General features: G+C 28.5%; 1 pseudogene; it reads right to left on the bottom strand.

Moving 5' to 3' along the window:
• Positions 1–6,112: 6,112 nt before the first annotated feature.
• LOC145121756 (uncharacterized) lies at positions 6,113–8,635 on the bottom strand (annotated as a pseudogene).
• Between the last annotated feature and the right edge of the window lie 3,923 nt (positions 8,636–12,558).

Here is a 12,558-nt window from a genome sequence, read left to right as displayed (position 1 = left end):
CAAGCAAGACTAAAAAATTTGGGTGTTAAAAGCATTGCAAATTCTTTAAAAAAAACACTTCTATCAATTTAAGGACAATAAAACAAGATGGAAGAATCAACCTGAATGCATTCCAAAAGAAGATTTCTCAAAACTCAATAGTGTTATGAAATAAAAATATGTGGCGATAATTTCATAAACACTTTCTGTATTACTAGTGTTTGCTAATATTTAGAGTTGTCTATATATATATATATATATATATATATATATATATATATATATATATATATATATAAATGTGTGTAGAAACGGTGTTCACGGACATAAAAATATGCACACAGTTGGTTCAAAAAGTTTTGCTAGAATTCTAGATGTGATGGTAATGTCTTCATTTTGCTCGTGATTTGTGTTTTTATTTTCCCACACTTTGACAATTTATTGTTGATGCCTATGTTACCATGAATATAGAAAAATGAAGATCCAAACAAGGAATTCCCCACTCTAAGTCAAATGTTTGAACGTACACGTAAAATGATAGATGGACATGTATATATTGATATATATATATATATATATATATATATATATATATATATATATATATATATATATATATATATATGATGACATAGCAAAGAAAATTGTAAGTTTGTATTTCAATTTCACAATAGGGTTTTCCTTTTGATAGTAAACTACATTTTTAGATGTTAAATTGCAGTTTTTTAGGCGTTAAAATACAATTTTTAGACGTTAAAATACAACTTTTAATTATTAAAATGCAGTTTTTTTAGATGTTAAAATATATTTTTTTTTACATTAAAAACAATCTTTTAATAGCAGTTGATTTTTGGATATCAAGTTGTTGTTTTTTACACAATAAAAAACAGTTTTTTTTACATAGAAATGCATTTTTTTACAATATAAACAACTTTTTAACAACATATTTTTAGCAATATTTCCTATTCATTTTTGAATAATCTTAAAGGAACAAATGAAGAACTACAAATCAGTAAAAGATGGAAGTTATGTTGTAGATCCTTATATGATTGTGATGAACAAAGAGAATGATGAATATCGTCGACTTTATGGTTGTAGTTGTGCTACTAATAAGTTGATAAAAAAATGAGTGGTGGTGATTCATCATGCATGATTCCGACAGGACGTATGGAATCATTCAAAGCAAATGAAGTTGAAATGCGAAATGAGATTCAAGAGGACCAAGAAAAAAAAGGCGAAATAGAAGCTATGTGAATAGATATTAACAACCAAAGAAAAAACTTTGAAGCGATGATATGGACGTTTGAGTAACAACAACCTCAAGAAGGTCGATAGTTTGCTAATATGATTTATCGTCTATGTTTAGTACTCTTCTAGGATGTTTTTAATACTTTTTATTATAGTTGACAATTTTTTGTGGACTTTGATTTATGTTTGTTGTTTTGAATTTAGACATGTCAAATGAAATCATAAAATTAGATAAGATATCTATGTTATTATTGTTTTGGTGTAGTTTTAGTAGTAATGAATATTCGTAGCAATGTAGTAAAACACATGTATCGTCTGCATGACTAGGAAAAATGATGGTGCATTAGCGTCACAAAAGTCACAAAAATAAAGTTGCATTTTATTATAAATAAGGTTGCATTTTTTGTAATTACAAGACATAACAAAGGTTGCATATACCACAAAAAAAGTTGCAATTATTTACTAGAAACATAATAAAGGTTGCAATTGATTATAAAAAAGTTACATTTATGAAGTTAAAAAAGTTTAAAAAAGTTGCGTCTAAGTGTAAAAAAGTTACATATATAAAAAAAAAGTTACATATAAACATAACAAAGGTTGCATTCAAAAAATGTTGCATCTAAAAAAGATTTGCAACTATTTCAGAAATGGTTGCATTTTCCGAAAAAAAAGTTGCTTTAGGTCTAAGACCAGACGGAGCTAGGTGCGGGAAGAGGGGCGGGACCTTTCCCGCTCTGATGAACACCGCACCGGCGGTGCGGGAAGGTGAGCGCGGGGAAGAAGGTGGGGGGTGGGGTTGCCGCGTTCTCACTCCTCCTCCGATTGGTTGTTTAATATTATTTTTTTTGTTCCAACGGCTATATATTTATATATATATATATATATATATATATATATATATATATATAATTTTTTTTTCTATTCCCCCACTATAAATACCATAACACCCAACATTTTTTTAACCCATACTTTCTTACTCTCTCCAAAAAATATTAATCAAAATGTCATCATCTTTATCATCCGATTCGACAACTCAAGAGGTGGCTAAGTTTATCGGTTCCGTCATGGCGAAAACGGTTGCATACTTTCAAAACCGACAAGGCGAAACATCACGTGCACAATCTAAACCAAGAAACCCTCCGTTGCGTTGAAATCACGAAGCCGGACACGATCGTCTTATAGAAGACTACTTTGCAGATGACGCTATCTACGCTGTAAAGTTTCGACGTCGGTTCCGGATTAGGAAAGAACTATTCCTACGTATTGTTGGCGATTTAGAAAGCCGTTTTCCATATTTCCAATAGAAAATGGATGCGAGACGGATAAAAGGTTTCCCTTTAATTCAAAAATGCACGGCTGTAATTCGTTAGTTAGCATACGACATGGGCGCAGACAAATGTGACGAGTATTTTAGGATGTCAGAGCGTACCGTGCGGGAGTGTGTGTACAAGTTCTGCAAAGCGATCTGTTTGGTTTATGGGCAACAATATTTGAGCAAACCAACTATGAACGATATCCACCAATTGTACACGGTGCATGAAGGCAAGCATGGATTCCCTGGAATGCTAGGTGGTATCGATTTGCATGCATTGGAGTTGGCCATTATGCCCCAACGCATTGCGTGGTCAGTACATGAGAGGCGACCACAAAGAGCCAACGATCATTCTAGAGGCTATCGCATCACATGATCTTTGGATATGACATGCATTCTTTGGTCCAGCTGGTGCAAACAATCACATCAATGTGCTAGACCAGTCGCCGGTATTCAAAGATATCTACCTTGGAAAGTTGCACGATGTACATTTTCAAGCAAACGTAGTAGCATATAAGCGTGGATACTATCTTACTGATGGTATATATCATCCCTTGTCTGTTTTTGTGAAATCGTTTACATGTCCTAACGACACGAAAAGGAAAAAAGTTTAAAGAGGCACAAGAGTCAGCTAGGAAGGATGTGGAGCGAACATTTGGTGTACTTAAGATACGTTGGCAAGTACTAATAATCGGGGCAAGGTCATATGAAGTGAAAAGGTTACAACACGTAATATATGCATGTATCATATTGCATAATATGATTCTTGAAGACGAAGGAAGAGCGATATGTCGGTACAACGAAAATGAAGTTTTGCCAAATGTCGAAGGAGTAGCCGTTGGTACACAAGAGTATAGAGCATATTGAAGAGAAGTACACAATCGCGACATTCATCACGCTCTTTGTGCTGATTTGGTGGAGCACGTTTATAGGGCTCATATTCAGCCGCCGACAAAGTATTGTCACGATGATTTGCTTGACGAATCATACGAGGATTTTGATATGTTTGTCGAGAGCGAAGATTCCGATGACGAGAGTGCGTTCATGAGAATGATGAAGACGATGAGGTCGATGACGAGGATGATGATTCCGAGTGACGTATTTTTTTTTTTTAAATTAGGATATTAATTATGTTTTCTATGTTGTGGTTTGTTTGTTTTTTTTAATTTACTACTTATTTAAATATTAGGTTTAATGTAATTTTTATTTTAATTAATGAAATGTTTTTTATTTTTAATTAAATTTTATGTTTATTATTAATTTAAAAATTATAAATTATAACAAAAGAATTAATTTTATTTAAAAAAAATAAAAAAACAAATAGTGAGGGAAGCTTCCCACCCATTCATTGGATTTAGGTGAGGAAAAGGAAAATGAGGGAAAAAATGTTGTGGCCTACAAAAAGCGAGGGGAGTTTCCCACCCACACCTTCCGGTCTAATGCAACTTTGTCTAATTCAAAATTTGATAAAAGGTTGCTTTAGGCGTTAGGCAACTTTTTCAAGGCTTAATGCAACCTTTTAACAGGGTTGCATTAGCTTCAATTTGTTGATATATATATATATATATATATATATATATATATATATATATATATATATATATATATATATATATATATATATATATATATGTTTAGGTTCTATTGAAAACAAAAAACCCTAAAAATCATAAAAATGCATAAAAAAAATACTTAGAGATCACAAGACTTTTTTTTGAATTTTTTTATAAAAAATCACAGCTTTTTATTAAAATTCGCTGAAAAAAATATAAAAAATCAAATTTTTTTTATAAATTTTTTTTTTTCAAAATTTTTTTCAGCGAATTTCTTTAAAAACCTGCGATTTTTTCATAAAAAATGTCAAAAATTTTTTTTGTGATCTCTAGCTATTTTTTTTTTATGATTTTTAGGGTTTTTTTGTTTTCCAAATAATCTTTCAAAACGATGGTCATGCCATTAAATTTAAAACACAAAAGCTAACAAACAACAACACAAGTGAGGAGAATAATGTACGTAAGAGAAAAGTGTTTATTAGTTTCCAAACATGCTAAAAAAATTGTTTGATCCAATTAAAAATGTCTAAAAAAATTGTTTGATCTAATTAAAAATGTTTTAATATCAGTAGCCGTAATCATAATCATCAAACAATTGTATTTTGCCTTCCGTATCATCATCATAATTATGTAGACAAGAGAAAATCAAAGCTTCTTGATCGTTTTATCCATAGAACCATACCAAAAGAAGAAAAGGAGAAATAGATGTGTTCAATACTTGCATCAGCATCTTTACTAAAACCACATAAGGTAGACCAGACTTTAATCTCATGTATAATTAAGTTTAAGAGAATTCCTTTACTAAAACCACATAAGATAGACAAGACATTAATCTCATGTATAATTAAGTTTAAGAAAATAGAAATTCTGTTTTTGAACGATCTCCAAACAAAACTATTGATTTTAGTTTAATTAATTAATTAATAGATTATGTTACAATTGTATCGAAAGTTGAAACAAAATATACAAAGTTGGAAATTCCGCTCGTAGTGCATGTGTACTGTTATTGGTATTTAATTATTTTTATAGATAATTGCATATTACTTGAATTAAGATCCTAGTAGGATCTGAATGTTGGAATTAGCATCATTACAAATGTTATTCGTTTGCAAACAATTAGTCAACTTGACGAAATTGATAATGTAATTAATCCTTAAGTGTAATAATTATAAACCTTTCTAATACTTGTTAATTTCTTATGTGTAATTATAATAAACCCATCGTTTAGAACAAGATAATGCTACGCACGTGTCTTTTATATATTTTTATATTCTTATTGAAACAACAAAAATAATAATTAAATTATTACATTGCATACAAATATATCACGATTCATGAGGGATGCAATATTGATGAGTTATACACATTCGATTAATCGACATAATCATTAAAAAAATTCATACCTCCCGATCTATCTCTAGCATGACAACCGTCTCTTGAATCTAAGATCTATCTCCACTTCCATCCTGAAAGCATTCGATGCATAACGTCATCAAGGTAATCTTACCTGTTAAGGCGGACCCATTAATTTTTTGAAGAGGATGCAAAAAACAATAAATTTTTTATGCAAGGTAAAATATTTAAAAAAAGTCAAAATATATTATTTTGAAAGGGTTATAATATATTCTTTTTCAAAATAAATAGTTTTTAATTTTTAATTTTGTTTTTGTTGAAGGTGTAGTTGCCCCAATGAACCTATCATAATCATACGTCTTTTTCAAAATAAATTTAAAAAAAGAAAATAACTTGTGAGGTAATTATCTTTTAGTCATGTTCACGTGCTGATAATTATTATTATTTTTTTTGTATATATTTGAACATTTAACTTGTTAAATGTGTTTACATATTGTCAGGGCCGACCGGGAGATTTTGGAGGCCCTGTGCAGATTAGTAAAAATAGGCCTTAAAACTTGAAAAATCTAAAAAGATGTGCAAAACAATTTTAATTTTTTATTTTCTATTGCAACGTAACTTAAAATTCATTCATAATAATACAAAAAAAAAAAAAAAACATTTGTCTCTACTTAAAAAGTGTAATCCTCCTAGTATTGGTTGAAACAAAATTTTCAATTACTTCTTCATAAATAATTTTATCCAAAAAATGCCTCTCAATTGTAATCAAAACCAATCCATTAAGCCGTTCTTGTGTCATTGTAGATCGTAAGTAAGACTTCAATATCTTCAATTTGGAAAAACTTCTTTCTGCAGATGCAACAGTAACATGAATAGTTAATAAAATTCTATATGCAATAGATGTATTAGGAAAACAATCAACACGTTTTAAAAAATTTAGAATATCTATTGCTGTCATTTTTTCTTTAGGTAAAAGATGTAGAAGTAATTTTAATTCAACATATAAATCATTTCCATCAATATCTGATTGTTCATCATGTTTAAGTGAAGTTTCAAGAGTCTTACAACATGACTTTAAGCTCATATCATCTAATGAATGTAATTTTTCAGAATTAAATAAAAACCCAAAAATATTATCATATTGTTGATATTGTTCAAACCTTGTAGTTAGAGAAGAAATTGCTTGATCAACAATGTATAAGAAATATTTTACCCTAAAAGACTCTTGTGAGGATTTTGAAACACTAGAAGACGTATCATTTGAAGTCTCATCAAAATGTTTTTTTACTTTAACTTCACGTTTTTTAGGAAACATTGGTTTAATGTTCATTTCCAAGGCAATTTCTTTTGCAATTTGTAAAGCATTTAAAAAACCAACTTCTCTATATTCTATAAAAAAAGAAATAAGCCCCTTTATTTTTTCCATAGCAACATCAATAAGCATATCTTTTGATTGCAATTGTTTGCTAACTAAATTAATAGTATTTAACATTTCATACCAAATTACTAGAGCCATTATAAACTCAAAGTTACCAAGTTCATTTTTTGCTAAGGATTTAGCTTCACTTTTTATTTTTGGATCATTATCATTTTTAGCAACTTAAAGTAAAGCTTTTTTAATATCTAAAATTTGAAATCTTATTGCTTTTACACTATCAACACGACTCTCCCAACGAGTGGATGACAAAGATTTAGGAGTTAATCCTTTCACATTATCTTTTAAAACTTGCCATCTTTTAGTCGAATTTGCAAAGATTGTATAAATACGTTGTATGGTTCCAAAAAAACCTTTAGCTTTACTACAAGTATTAGCCATATCACACAAAGTTAAATTCAAACTATGACAACCACAAGAAGTGTAAAAAGCTCTTGAATTTATATCCAAAAGTTTTTTTTGCACTCCTTGATGTTTTCCTTTCATATTTGACCCATTGTCATAACCTTGACCACACACATTATTAATGTCAAGATCAAGCAAATTCATTTCATTTTGTAAAACATCAAAAAGTCCATGTCCGGTTGTATCATTTACATCCAAAAACCCTAAAAAGGATTCTTTGATGCAAACAGAACCCGATGATACATCTACATATCTTAAAATCAAGGTCATTTGCTCTTGGTGACTTATGTCAGGTGTACAATCAAGTATTATAGAAAAATATTTTTCTTTTTTTATTTCTTTAATAATCATATATTTTATTTCATGAGAAAGCAAAAATATTAATTCATTTTGTATACTATGCCCAAGATAATGATTATGGATGCCATCATTTGTTATAAGTTGAACATGCTCATGGAGAACCACATCCAACTCAGCCAACATTTCAATTAAGCCTAAGAAATTTCCATTGTTATTTTCATACAATTTCTCATTAGTACCACGAAAGGCTAGATTATATTTTGCAAGAAATTTCACAACAGCAACAATTCTCAATAAAACTTTTCTCCAACGATTTTTTTCTTTTTCTATTTGTTTTTGAGTCTCTTTATCAATAATTTTATTTTTTTGTAATCTTAAACGCAAATCATACCAAATAGTTATATTTTTTTGCATGTTCTATACTTGTTTCATGCTCTTTAATTCTAGTGCTAAGATGTATCCAATCCCCAAAACCCTCATTTGCTAATTGATTTTTCCACACCCTTTTCTAAATATTTTACAACAAAAACAAAATATTTTATCAAGTTGTTTAGAATAAACAAGCCAATCTCTATCACATTTTTCCCCATTTGGTAAAACTCTAGTATAATATAAAGCAGAAAATCTTCTTTGATATTTATCTTTAGGATATTTTTGAATAGATAAATCTCTTTTAGGACCTTCTAATGCTAAAATGTTTATCATATTAGAATCTAGAGTTTCCCAATTTGTTGGATCGAAAATATCAAATGTATAAAAGTTATTAGCACTATCAAAATTATTATCATTAACATTAGTTTCATCAAAATTATTATCATCAACATTAATTTCATCTATATCAGCATCATTAACATTAACATCATCACTATTAGTTCCATTAACAGTAACATTATCAACATTAGCATCAATATTAATAGTTTGCTTTTCTTTTGTTTGTTTTATTATAAACTTATCCATAGATCCTTCTTGAGCTTTAGTAGATTCTTCAATTTTTTGTTTCTTTTTACGTTTTTCATATCCAGATTCATATTTTCTTATTCGAGGAGGCATACTAAAGTCTAAACTCTAAAGTAGTAAAGTGTAAAAAAGGAAAAGAAACACCTGATTTTTAGACGTCTTCTTCGTTTGTGATATTACAGATCTGTAAATTCCTTGATTTTCTTCTCAGTTCTTAGTGTTCGGTTCTCAACAAATCAAATACACAGCATCTGTAAAAATATAAACAAATATGAAAAAAATTTACTAAAACCAAAGGGGTAAAAACTAAAAACCGTTGTCAATATAGAATAGAGAAAATCATAAAGAGGATTATGTGGTAAACCTTTAGATTGATTTCCAGATTTCTGAAAAGGTGAAAAACCAAAGAGTTATCACTATTCACTGTTCCCGAGTGAAGGCCTGTCGAGAGAATAAAACCAAAGTTTTCAGAACTCAAGTTTATGTGAGATATTCTAAAAAACTATTCTGATTTTACAGTACCTTTTTTGATTCTGAATTGATTCTTGAATAGACCGATTCAGGATTCCGATTTTGACTTTTGAAGCCACCTGGTGCAGATTCTAAACACAAATTCTAATTATCGGACTCCTTGCGGCCTTGCCCTTAGGGTCGATTCTGATTAATATTTAATAACTGCTAGTGCTAAATAAGTAGAAGTGAGATTGTGAGAGAAATAGAGAATCAGATAGGAGAGAAATCAGAGAATTGAGAACGAAAACAAGAATGAAGAAATCAGAGAATGAAGAACCCTAATTATTGGACTCATTGGGGTTGGATTTTGAGACCGTTGCGTTGCAGGATAGAGGATACGAAACGATTCCTTGATTTCTGCTAATACCGAGAGAATAGAGGAGAGATAGAAGATCTATTGACGATTGATTGCCTCTTTTTTTTTCCCGCTCCTTGATTGTGTCGGCACTTCCAGATTTTTCCCAATCTATTTTCTCTTGGTTGGGCTAACTAGTATTAAAGGATTAGAAATATTTGGTCCCCCATAAAATTATGGGCCCTGTGCAAATGCACCAAGTGCACCTGTTAATATCCGACCCTGCATATTGTCATTGTCACATTTTTAGGTAACAATGGTAATATGTGAACACATTTAACAAATAAATGGTTAAATGTGTACAAAAAAAAGTTGTCTAAATGTAAACAAAAAATTTAAGACTTTTTAGGGAAATATTCAGAAAAGCCCTAATATTTTACCCTAATTTATGAAAAAATCTCATGCTAAAATTTGTTTACGAAAAAACATGAATTACTGGTAAAAATGACAATTTGACATATTTTTCTCGGTGTATCGCTTCAATTACTTACTTGGTTCGATTACAGTCCCACTATTTTACCCTAATTTATGAATAAATCCAAAACTAAAATTTAATGATGATTTGACCATTTTTTCTTTGTAACATATATTTTATCGGTTCATTGTTGACCTAGATGCCAAATCATTAAATGATTTGATGAGATGGATATGTTGGATTATATAATGATTTGTTTACTTTAAAAGTTGATGTCTTGATGTATTGTATATTTTTAAAATATAAAATGCATCCAACGAAAACTATAATAATTACATAAACTAGCAACAACTTCATTTTTTCCTTTATAAGAAATTTCAAATTGACTATCTAATGTTATGTAATCCAGTACATAAACTAGCAACAACTTCCTTTATATCAAAGTCATCAAACCCCAGCTCTTTTCCTGTCATTTTTTCCTGGAAACACACATTTTACTGGTTTCATTGATGACATAGATACAAAGTCGTAAATGATTCGATGAGACGGATATCAAATTTTATATTAAATGTAGCATTATTAAACGCAAAATATACATCTTATAACCTTATTTAATGGCTAGCCGTCCAGGTCTGCAAAGAAACCGCTAAAATGTATATTATAGGTAGAAAATGGTCAGATCATCACTAAATTTTAGTTTGTGACTTATTCGTAAATTACGGTAAAAAAGAATGAGACTTTAATGAAACCGTTGAATTGGAAAAAGGGGGTCAAATCGTAATTTTTTTCAGTAATTCATGCTTTTTTGTAAACAAATTTTAGTTTGAGATTTGCTCGTAAATTAGGGTAAAATATTAGGACTTTTCTAGAGATTACCCGACTTTTTATAATTACTTATAACATGTTTACGATGTTTTTTTTCATATAGATTTTTTAATACAATATTTTAAACTTTGTTTATAATTCTTCTTTTATATATACTTTCATATAATTTTAATACAAATGCTTTGAAACTAAATATTTTCTAAATGTTTAAAATTTTTCTTACAAGTTTTTAATTTTTTTTTGACATTTTCATACAATTTTTTATAACTTTTATACAATTATTTCTAAACTTTCTTTTACAACATTTTTAAAGCGTTTCATAGATTTTATATGACAAATTAAATTCTTTTTTACAACATTTTAAAATACTTTCGTTAAATACTGGTTTATAACATTGTATTAAAAAATTTTAAAGTTTATAAACTTCTAATTAAAAATTATTAAAAAGTTATAATAATTTTAAAACATTTACATTATATAGATTTTTTTTGTTTTTTTATTTGTAATGTAAAATTTTCTTTTTATTTTTTTAAAAGACCCTCCATACTTATTGTGACATATTTAATTTATTTAATTTTTTCTTTAGATACGATTTACTTTAAAATATTTTATATGCTTAAAAACTATATATATATATATATATATATATATATATATATATATATATATATATATATATATATATATATATATAAAAGAGACTATATAAAATATGTCAGATAAAATACATATTTATTAAGTAAAAAAATAAAGTTTAGAATTGATCAATATTTAATTAATATTTAGGATACTATGATAATATGTTTCGCTAAAAATAAATTCATAGAAAATTGATTTGTCAAATCAAAAGACTATAACTAGTATAAATAATAAATTATTATGGATACTTTAAAAATAACATTAGAAAAAATAATACAAACAAATATGAAAAATAAAACCGTTATAGAAAATGAGGAAAATAATTTATCAGGATAATTAACTTTTCATTTTGTTCATATTTAGGCAATTTTTTTTTTTGTATATATTTGACAATTTAACTTAGTAATATGTTCGTATGTTACCATTGCTAACCACTTATCAAGTCATCAATAAAAATGTTCAAATTTTATAGATAAATAAGAGTCCTTCGTATGAGATACAAGTTACATAAATGATAATTATTTTTAATTATTGCGTACATATTTTATAGACAAATATTACGAGCTTTTAATATTTGTATACAAATTCATTATAAATTAACGACCTACGCTACATAACGTTTATAAATAAAAGATTATTTTGAATAAAAAAATATAAACGTAAATTGTAGTAGTCGTAATTATGAACCCACGTGTATAAAGAACGTCAAAATCTGACTTCGTACGGAAAAATTATGATATTTCGAAGTTTAAGGTTCGACACAATACAACCGTGTCTTTTAGAAAATATGAAACGAAAAAAAGTTTATTGTTAGAACAAATGATGTAAAGAAGAGTCGATGTCCTAGTAAATACGAATCTGTCGATATAAAGAACGTCGGGGAACAGAGTTTATATGAAGAACTTATGAATTTCACAAAGTCTTTTACAGTATAATCTTTACAGACGTTGAAAATAGAGCTTATATGTGAGAGATATGATTTTTCTAAGATTGCAAAAAATACCCTCGAAAAGGGCGACGTGGCACTACCCAGAGAGCGCCACGTGCCGGAATCAGTGACCCCAAGCCTTACCAAACTCGTCGTCGATGTGGACCAATAGGATCACGACACGTAGCCTAGGGCTCTACGCACCTTCAATATATATATATATATATATATATATATATATATATATATATATATATATATATATATATATATATATATATATATATATATATATATACATATGCCCGATTTTGCTTCATTTCTCACTCATTTTTACTCCA

Source organism: Lactuca virosa, chromosome 6 (assembly GCF_052849685.1).
Source record: "Lactuca virosa cultivar CGN04683 chromosome 6, Lactuca_virosa_CGN04683_v6, whole genome shotgun sequence".
NCBI classification, from domain to species: domain Eukaryota; kingdom Viridiplantae; phylum Streptophyta; class Magnoliopsida; order Asterales; family Asteraceae; genus Lactuca; species Lactuca virosa.
The sequence above is the reverse complement of the archived record's forward strand: the minus strand, read 5'-3'. Positions and strand labels throughout refer to the sequence as shown.